At 34.6% G+C, this 10170-nt stretch overlaps 1 pseudogene; it reads left to right on the top strand.

The window, feature by feature from the left end:
* The first annotated feature begins 511 nt into the window (after window positions 1-511).
* On the top strand, window positions 512-9872 carry LOC146812131 (pyruvate dehydrogenase protein X component, mitochondrial pseudogene; annotated as a pseudogene).
* Window positions 9873-10170: the final 298 nt, after the last annotated feature.

The raw sequence follows: 10170 nt of genomic DNA, 5'->3' as shown, positions 1-10170 counted from the left end.
CAAAAGCACTGAGGTGCTTGGAAAGGATGATAGCAGGGTAGATGCTGTATATCCCACAGACAGATGGAAACACTTTCGTTTGGCAGGACACACAATTTTGCAGCTAATGTGAAAAAAACAATTCGCTTTCGGCCAGTCAAAAGAGGACTATTTGCGTTTGTAAGCAGGCATTTTGTATGTTTTTTGCATACAAATCTAATTCCATGAAAAATTAATTGAAACTTAATTGAAAATCATAATGACTGTTTTGCACGTTCTATTACTTGCTTAGTCAATTATGAAATTCAGTATGTAGTGCAGTACACTATAAGTGAGTTCCAACATGTGTTTAGCAGGAAGATAGCAGGGGAAGAAGTGTGGTGCTGCGGCCAGGGCGACTGACTCCGGAATCTGGGGATCACGGTTCGAACCCCGGCGCTGGCGGCAGATTAGCCCAGCACCATGTGACTCTGGGCAATAGCTTGCTTAATCTTCCCGACGGCCCCCAGCACCTAGAGACCCTTACGGGTGAATGTTCGTGCTTTATAAATGTGGATTATTAGCCTCCCAAACCCTCAGGCTGGGCAGAGCAGGGTTATGGAATGTAATGGTGTCTGCGGCTCCACACCTTTGCCAAGGCGCCTGCAGGTTCCTGAGAAGCGGGAGGATACTGCAAGTCGTTCTCCACCTTAAAGTGTTCATGCTGGCCCTCTCTTCCACGATGGAAGAAGGAAACAAAGTGAAGTGGAAACAAAGTGAAGTGGTTAAAATAGGAAGGTGAAGTTGTGAATGCTAGTGATGCATTGTATTAGATTGAAACTGGCAAAGCAGTGGTAACCATGTAGTCCAGAGATGACGGTGTGCTTGCCAAAATTGTAATGGAAGAAGGTAGCAAAAATGTACGCCTGGGGGACACTGATCACTTTTCTGGTGAATGAAAGGGATGATTTGAAGCAGGTTAAAATTCCAGTGCACTTGGGAGGACTATCCCCACATGCAGCAAATGTGGCCCCACCTACCTAGCCAAAGGTTACACTGGTTGGGAAAGTGGAACGCCACCTAGGAAAACTAGGAGTTTGCCTCAGCTTGGCTGCACAACACATTCCGGACACATATGGAATTGATTGGAGCAGCGTGGTCCCCACTGGCCCTCGAGGGATAATCAGCAAAAAGGATGCCCTCAAGTTGCTGTCACAGATGGGTCAGATAGAGGCTGCAGAAAAGGCGCCTCTGCCTCCATTAGTTTCGGTAAGTAGCCTAAATATCGAGTTTTAAATATCGATATACAGAAATATCAAGTTAAATATATAGACTGTATTAAATATTGATGTTGTGTATATCGATGTTAAAAACATAGTTTTTAAGTATTGTCAAAAATACCAAAGTATGTTATATCGAGTGTAAAAATATAGTTATGTAAAAATATCGTTAAAGTATTATTTTTGTGTTTTTTAGAGTTTGTTTGCACTAGTATATTATTTAAATAAAGTTTTTTTTTAAAAACGTGTATCATATTTTTGAGGAGAGGGATGTTGGGTTTATAGGGGATAAGGGTAGGGAGTGTATTAAAATAATGTTTAAAAATGTAATATAATTTTGTAAAATAATATTTTTAATTTAATAATAATTCTAATTTAGAAATAATTTTTTAGAAGTAGGATGTTGGGTTTATAGGGGATAAGGGTGGGGAGCGTATTAAAAAAATGTTTAAAAATATAATATAAATTGATAAATTATAAATTTTATTTTGAAATTTAAATTTCCAATTTTGGAATATATTTTTAGGAGTGAGATGTTGGGTTTATAGGGGATAAGGGTGGGGAGTGTTTTAAAATAATGTTTAAAATATAATAAAAATTGTTAAATTATTAATTGTAATCTCAAATTTAAATTTCGGATTTTGAAATATATTTTTATGAGCTGGATGTTGTTTTATAGAGGATAAGGGTGGGGAGTGTTTTAAAACACTGTTTCAAAATGTAATAAAAAATGTTAAATTATACATTTTAATTTCAAATTTAAATTTTGAAATATATTTTTAGGAGTGGGATGTTGGGTTAATAGGGGATAAGGGTGAGAAGTGTTTTAAAAAAATGTATTTTTATTTTTGTAAAAATTTAAAATAATATTTAAAAAAAAAAAAATTACATTTAAATTTAATTTAATTTAGAATTTTAAATAAATTTCATTTTGAGAGTAGTTATGTGTTTATAGGGGATAATGGTAGGGAGTGTTTAAAAAAAGTAAATTAAATAAAAAAATATAAATTAGGAACACAAAATACTGCAAATATAAGAAATCATTTTTATAAAATATTGTTGTTTTTTTAATGACTTTTTTTGGCAGAGTTTTATGCAACGTGAACTTGACCCAAATTGGGTATCAGAGCGCTTTACATAGCATCAGTTACGTTACATGAGGACACACGTTAATTTTTGTTAGGCACGGGGAAATTAAGTGATATGCCCAGAATCACAGGATGTTCAGCATCATTGCCGAGACTCGAACCCAGTTCCCCCGATTCGAGGTTGACCGCCCTAGCCGTTAGGCCAACTCTTCTCCTCTTGTATTGGGAAGTACATTTTATAGTTGTTAAATAAGGTGAGTGTTTTTAAAATAAATATTATAATCTAACATATGGTTACTCTCCAGCATGTTTCCTAATTTAATAGTGTTTGGAGTGGGAATAGTAAATTTATTAACTTTAGTGTCCAGACCGACCCTAATTTAATACAGACTGGAGTGGGAATAGTAAATGAATTAAGTTTAGTGTCCAGCACCTACCCTAATTTAATATTGACTGGGGTGGGAATAGTAAATTAATTAAGTTTAGTGTCCAGCACCTACCACAATTTCATATTGACTGGAGTTGGAATAGTAAATTAATTAAGTTTAGTGTCCAGTACCTACCCCAATTTAATACTGACTGGAGTGGGAATAGTAAATTAATTAAGTTTAGTGTCCAGCACCTACCCTAATTTAATACAGACTGGAGTGGGAATAGTAAATGAATTAGCTTTAGTGTCCAGCACCTATCCAAATGTAATAGTGACTGGAGTGGGAATAGTAAATTAATTAAGTTTAGTGTCCAGCATCTACCCTAATTTAATATTGACTGGAGTGGGAATAGTAAATGAATTACGTTTAGTGTCCAGCACCTACCCCAATTTAATATTGACTGGAGTGGAAATAGTAAATTAATTAAGTTTAGTGTCCAGCACCTACCCCAATTTAATACTGACTGGAGTGGGAATAGTACATGAATTAAGTTTAGTGTCCTGAACCTACCCCAATGTAATACTGACTGGAGTGGGAATAGTAAATTAATTAAGTTTAGTGTCCTGCACCTATCCCAATTTAATACTGACTGGAGTGGGAATAGTAAATTAATCAAGTTAAGTGTCCAGCACCTACCCTAATTTAATACAGACTGGAGTGGGAATAGTAAATTAATTAAGTTTGGTGTCCAGCACCTACCCAAATTCAATAGTGACTGGAGTGGGAATAGTACATGAATTAAGTTTAGTGTCCAGCACCTACCCAAATTTAATATTGACTGGAGTGGGATTAGTAAATTAATTAAGTTTAGTGTCCAGCACCTATCCCAATTTAATACTGACTGGAGTGGGAATAGTAAATTAATTAAGTTTAGTGTCCAGCACCTATCCCAATTTAATACTGACTGGAGTGGGAATAGTAAATTAATCAAGTTTAGTGTCCAGCACCTACCCAAATTTAATATTGACTGGAGTGGGATTAGTACATTAATTAAGTTTAGTGTCCAGCACCTATCCCAATTTAATACTGACTGGAGTGGGAATAGTAAATTAATTAAGTTTAGTGTCCAGCACCTATCCCAATTTAATACAGACTGGAGTGGGAATAGTAAATGAATTAAGTTTAGTGTCCAGCACCTACCCTAATTTAATATTGACTGGGGTGGGAATAGTAAATTAATTAAGTTTAGTGTCCAGCACCTACCACAATTTCATATTGACTGGAGTTGGAATAGTAAATTAATTAAGTTTAGTGTCCAGTACCTACCCCAATTTAATACTGACTGGAGTGGGAATAGTAAATTAATTAAGTTTAGTGTCCAGCACCTACCCTAATTTAATACAGACTGGAGTGGGAATAGTAAATGAATTAGCTTTAGTGTCCAGCACCTATCCAAATGTAATAGTGACTGGAGTGGGAATAGTAAATTAATTAAGTTTAGTGTCCAGCATCTACCCTAATTTAATATTGACTGGAGTGGGAATAGTAAATGAATTACGTTTAGTGTCCAGCACCTACCCCAATTTAATATTGACTGGAGTGGAAATAGTAAATTAATTAAGTTTAGTGTCCAGCACCTACCCCAATTTAATACTGACTGGAGTGGGAATAGTACATGAATTAAGTTTAGTGTCCTGAACCTACCCCAATGTAATACTGACTGGAGTGGGAATAGTAAATTAATTAAGTTTAGTGTCCTGCACCTATCCCAATTTAATACTGACTGGAGTGGGAATAGTAAATTAATCAAGTTAAGTGTCCAGCACCTACCCTAATTTAATACAGACTGGAGTGGGAATAGTAAATTAATTAAGTTTGGTGTCCAGCACCTACCCAAATTCAATAGTGACTGGAGTGGGCATAGTACATGAATTAAGTTTAGTGTCCAGCACCTACCCAAATTTAATATTGACTGGAGTGGGATTAGTAAATTAATTAAGTTTAGTGTCCAGCACCTATCCCAATTTAATACTGACTGGAGTGGGAATAGTAAATTAATTAAGTTTAGTGTCCAGCACCTATCCCAATTTAATACTGACTGGAGTGGGAATAGTAAATTAATCAAGTTTAGTGTCCAGCACCTACCCTAATTTAATACTGACTGGAGAGGGAATAGTAAATTAATTAAGTTTAGTGCCCAGCACCTACCTCAATTTAATACTGACAGGAGTGGGAATAGTAAATTAATTAAGTTTATTTTCCAGCACCTACTCTAATTTAATACAGATTGAAGTGGGAATAGTACATTAATTAAGTTTAGTGTCCAGCACCTACCCAAATTAAATATTGACTGGAGTGGGAATAGTAAATTAATTAAGTTTAGTGTCCAGCACCTACCCTAATTTAATACTGACTGGAGTGGGAATAGTAAATTAATTAAGTTTAGTGTCCAGCACCTACCCCAATTTAATACTGAATAGAGTGGGAATAGTAAATTAATTAAGTTTGGTGTCCCGCACCTACCCTAATTTAATACAGACTGGAGTGGGATTAGTAAACTAATTAAGTTTAGTGTCCAGCACCTACTCATTTTTAATATTGACTGGAGTGGGAATAGTTAAATAATTAAGTTTAGTGTCCAGTACCTACCCTCATTTAATACTGACTGGAGTGGCAACAGCAAATTAATTAAGTTTAGTGTCCAGCACCTACTCTAATTTAATACTGACTGGAGTGGGAATAGTATATTCATTAACTTTAGTGTTTAGCATGTATATTGTGTTTATGTAAAGTGGAGTTGGAAAAGTAATTTAGCAAAAATTTAACTTAAGAATATTTATAACAATATTAAAACAGTTTAAGGTAGAATGAACATATAAATAAAATATATTTGCGTAGGAAGATCATACATTTTGTATATATATTATATCATAACATATTATTTAATACAGTATAATTAATATGAATATATTTATTATGAAACTTTGAATTTAATACAAATGAGATGGTAGATAATAAATTAGACATTTTTATTTCTTTAACATATATTTTCAAAACTATTTAGTATGTAAATGTAAAGACAATGTTGTATTACATATAGAAACATATATAAATATAAGAAATAATATTTATTTGAGAAACAATAAAACAGTTTGTTTATTTGTAGTTTTTGGTGCAATAATGAAACAATTTTATTGTATTACATTAATAAATGTATTTACAAATTTGTGTATAATAATATACTTTTTAAACAATTGTTGATCATTGTTTTGTATTATTAACATTTTTTAATTTGTTACATATATTGTTAACATTTCAATACAATGAAAGTTTAAACATTTTTTAATACAGTTGTGAAAAATAAACATAGTTTCATTGATATACAAAAATATTATACATTGTAATTATTATTATTAATATATCATATATTAATATTAATAATTATTACATCGTTTTCATATTGTTAATTTTTTGAAGAAAGTATGAAGTTTGTTGCACATAACAATATTTGTACGATTTTAAATATATGTTTTTTTGTATCTTGTGATTGTATGGGATTATGATATCAAATATTATATGTGTTATAATATTTATTATTATAATTTTACAATGTTTAAAAATAGTATAATGCATTTAAAAAAACATTTGTAATTTGTAGTATTTAAATTAAATACAATAAAAAAAGATAAGTCAATATAACATTTTATAAAATAAATTGGTTTTATTTTATATGTTTAAAGCTGCCATATTTGTTTGGGCTTTGCATTTTGTAACCGCTTGCTGTTGTTTTGAGACTTTTGGAAGGGGAAAAGCTTGCGGTTGGGAGCTGCTTCATGTCGAGCAAACTAAGAATAATTTTCGCTATTTGAACTATGTTTTTAATATATTTTGAAGGTAGTTGTAATGTATTTGGCGTTTTCTGAGTTAGGTTTGTGATGTTATGACATTTTTTATGCGTTAGTTAGGTATCAACTGTTTATCTAGTTTTACATTTTTGAGACCTAGTTAGAAATGTTAACATAGACTCGTATATGTGTTACTATTGTGTTTATAATGTTGGTAATAATGTTATTAGGTATATAATGTATACATTTGTGTTTTTGTTTTCTAAGTTGTTTTTTTTTTAAAGTTGCGGGTGCCGGAAGATAGCGTTTTTTTAATTAAGGAAGTGTATATTAGTTTTAATACCTAATAATTATTTACACTTTCTTAATTGTTCGGGTTTCATGGAGCATTTCTTTTTTTAAACAAATTTTTGGGTTTTTTGGTGGTTTCTGGATTGTGGATTTATCGACGGAGGTTTTATTTTTGGTATAGTTTTATAATTACATTTTTTGGGGGAATCTTTTTATGGATTTTGAATTATCAACAACATGGATTAATTTAGAAGTAGTGGAATTTTGAGTCTACAACAACGGAAACAGTACGTTTTAAAAATATTTTTAATTGTGGGCGGGAAATAATGTTATATTTTATTGTTGTTTTTTTATTTTCTCACATACTTAATGTGTCTATATATATTAATATTTATTAATAAAAATATATTGGACAAAGTAATTAATTTTGTGAGGAAATAAAAATGTTTTGTATATGTTGCTATAAAATAAATTATACGTATAATGCATTTACTTTGTTCGGAGATATTAGAGTAGGCTTTTGGCTATCATTCCCAAGTATTCTAGGCCTCTTGTAGTAGGGTATAGTTGAACTTCCTGTTGAAGGTATTGGTACATTTGTTTAGTTTGTTTAGATAGTTTAGGTTTTAGTTGTGTGACAGATTTCTCTATTCTGAGTTCCTGATAGATCTGTTCTTTTTGTAAGGAGATTATTAGTTTGTGTAGTGTAGGTGTGTCTCGTCCTGTTGTTCATTGGAAAGCATTATGCCATCCTTCAACAGCGGTATTGGTTTTGGCTTCTTGGCTAACTGTAGTAAGATAGACATTCTACCAGGGAATTTGAAATTTGGGTTGTCTCCTATGGTCTGATCTATGAAGTCTTCCCACCCAGTTGTCTTCAAAGTAGTCTAGGAGGGGACTTAATTTTTGCTTATGTTGTTGGTAAAAAGGGCTTTCTAGCAAAATGTTGAAATGTTCAGCAACATCAGTTACTGGCACATAGGCTAATGCAATATGTTTTTTAATATGGTATGCAAATGCAGTGTTTGTTGCATACTCTACACTTAGGGGCCTATTATGATGGCGGGTGGATCGCCACCGTCGGCCTGGCGGTGGCGATCCGCCCGCAATCTGTACCTGATTTACCATATTAATATGGCGTGGGGTACCGTGGTGGACAGAAAGACCGTCCACCGCTTTTCAGCTAGCAGGCAATCATTACGATTTCCTGCCATGCGGATCTGGGGCACAATATGGTGGCGGTGCCGAGCAGGCCCCACCATCCATATTATGATGTGCATTTTTTGAGGCCTGAAAGCCCGGCAGAAATTGCATTGGGGCCCGTTATGGGCCCCCTGGGAGGTGGGGGCTGCACTTGGGGGGCACCATTGCCATACACAAGGTGGTAGGCACCGTGCAGTGCCTGACATGTTGTGCATGGCAATGCACGACATGCCTCTTTAACATTGTGGCGGGTGCTGTTTACAGCACCGCCCACCTCAATGGTAAAGTCAAGAATGCGCCAGCTAGTGTGGTGGGTGCATCCTAATTGGCCTCGTGGGACTGCCTCACCTCTGGCAGTTGGTCCCATTTTACATTACGGTGGTGGGCGGACAAAGTCCACCCGCCATCGTAATAGGGCCCTTAGTGTGGATTTTTGTAAGTGTCTCCATAGGCACTGATTGAAATGAAAGTAGCATCCTTGGATTGATGTATGTGGGTATGTTTTGAGTATAGCGTTTATCATAGCTTGTTCAAAATCTATAATTATTTTCTCAGGAAAATAATTATTTATCTCTTGTTTTATTTTATTTAGGATTTCTATATATGTTGAATCATGTTTATTGGGCAGCAAGGCTTAAATAAAGAGAATGTTAGTATTTTGATGCAGGCCATGGATAGTATATAGTTGGAAGAATGGTTTGGGACAGGTTTTGAAGGTCCCATCACAATTTACTTACAAAGTTCGCCTTTAGATGTTTATAAATGGTGGCTTGAATTGTTTCTTTGTTGAAGATTTTTAAGTAGTTGGTTCTCCTTTAAAAAATGTAAAACAGACATTAATATTTATTTAATACATTTTGTACATGGGTTGGGTTGGGTGTTTGGGATGGATTTTGAGTTTGGAAGGATGTTTTACAGGTTCCATAACTGCGTTTTGAACAATACTTACTTTATTAGGTCGATGGTTTTAGGATGTTCTCTGTTATTTTATTGTTGTATTTTGATTTATCTCTAGTGGAAATATAAATAGGAAAAATATATAAATTAGTCATTTGAGTACGAAAGTGAATATTTTTACAATATTAGCTTAATCGTTATTTTATAAATGTTAATTTACTTACTTAAAGCAAATAGATACAGGTTTTGGCTTGATGAAGTTCTTGCTTCTGGCAGCAATCCAGTAGAGTTTCGCCTTCTTTGTTCTTTTTAGTTTGAGGTGTAAACTAAGAGTAAGCTTTGTTGGTTTATATAGGGTTTATTTAATTGTTTGTTTAATGTTATTGGTTGGTTTTAATATTGTGTCTCTTTACTGGTTAATTTTTTAATGTTTTAATTGTTTTGGCCTCTGGTGTCACCACTGTCTGTACTAGGACTGCATCCAGCAGTGGGTAGTTTTTCAGAAATCCCTGCCAGCAACATTCGCAGAGTCATTGCCAAAAGATTAACTGAATCTAAAAGCACAATCCCTAACACATATGCAACCGCTGATTGTGACCTGAGAGTGGTGCTAAAGCTATGGAAGGAACTGTCAAAATAGGATATCAAGATTTCAGTGAATGATTTCATCATCAAAGTGACGGCCGCAACACTTAAACAAATGCCTACGGTGAATGTGACTTGGGATGAAGAGGGACCCCCGCAGCTGCACTCCATTGACATCTCTGTCACTGTGGCAACTGAGGAAGGCATCTTGACACCTATCATCCGAGATGTCACCACCAAAGTGTTGCAGGAAATTGCTACTGCCGCAAAGGCCCTTCAAAGAAAGCAAGAGATGGAAAAATGTTTCCTGAAGAATACCAGTTGTACAGTGAATCACAGGCCAAAGCCCTTTAGTGGCACTCAAATGAACAAATAAAGTATTAATGTATTTATTATTTGAGTTACAACATGCACCATACAAGAGTGAATAGCGCTTCTATGAGCCTCAATAGATGACCTAGCAGGTAGAAGTGCACTGGTAGCAGCTGTTCACGGTGGACACCGATACCGCATGGTACCTGTGTGTGCTCGGAGTCCTCTCAGTCCCGGGCCGCGTTCATGACCCTTTTACCTGGCACTGCTGCCTATTAGTATGGTGGGGCAGCAGCGGAAGTGTAAATTATAGAGCAGGAAGCACAGCTGAGGACAGTGG

Source organism: Triturus cristatus, chromosome 7, assembly GCF_964204655.1.
Source record: "Triturus cristatus chromosome 7, aTriCri1.1, whole genome shotgun sequence".
In the NCBI taxonomy this organism is placed as follows: domain Eukaryota; kingdom Metazoa; phylum Chordata; class Amphibia; order Caudata; family Salamandridae; genus Triturus; species Triturus cristatus.
Note: the sequence above shows the minus strand (reverse complement) of the source record. Positions and strands in the feature narration are given on the sequence as shown.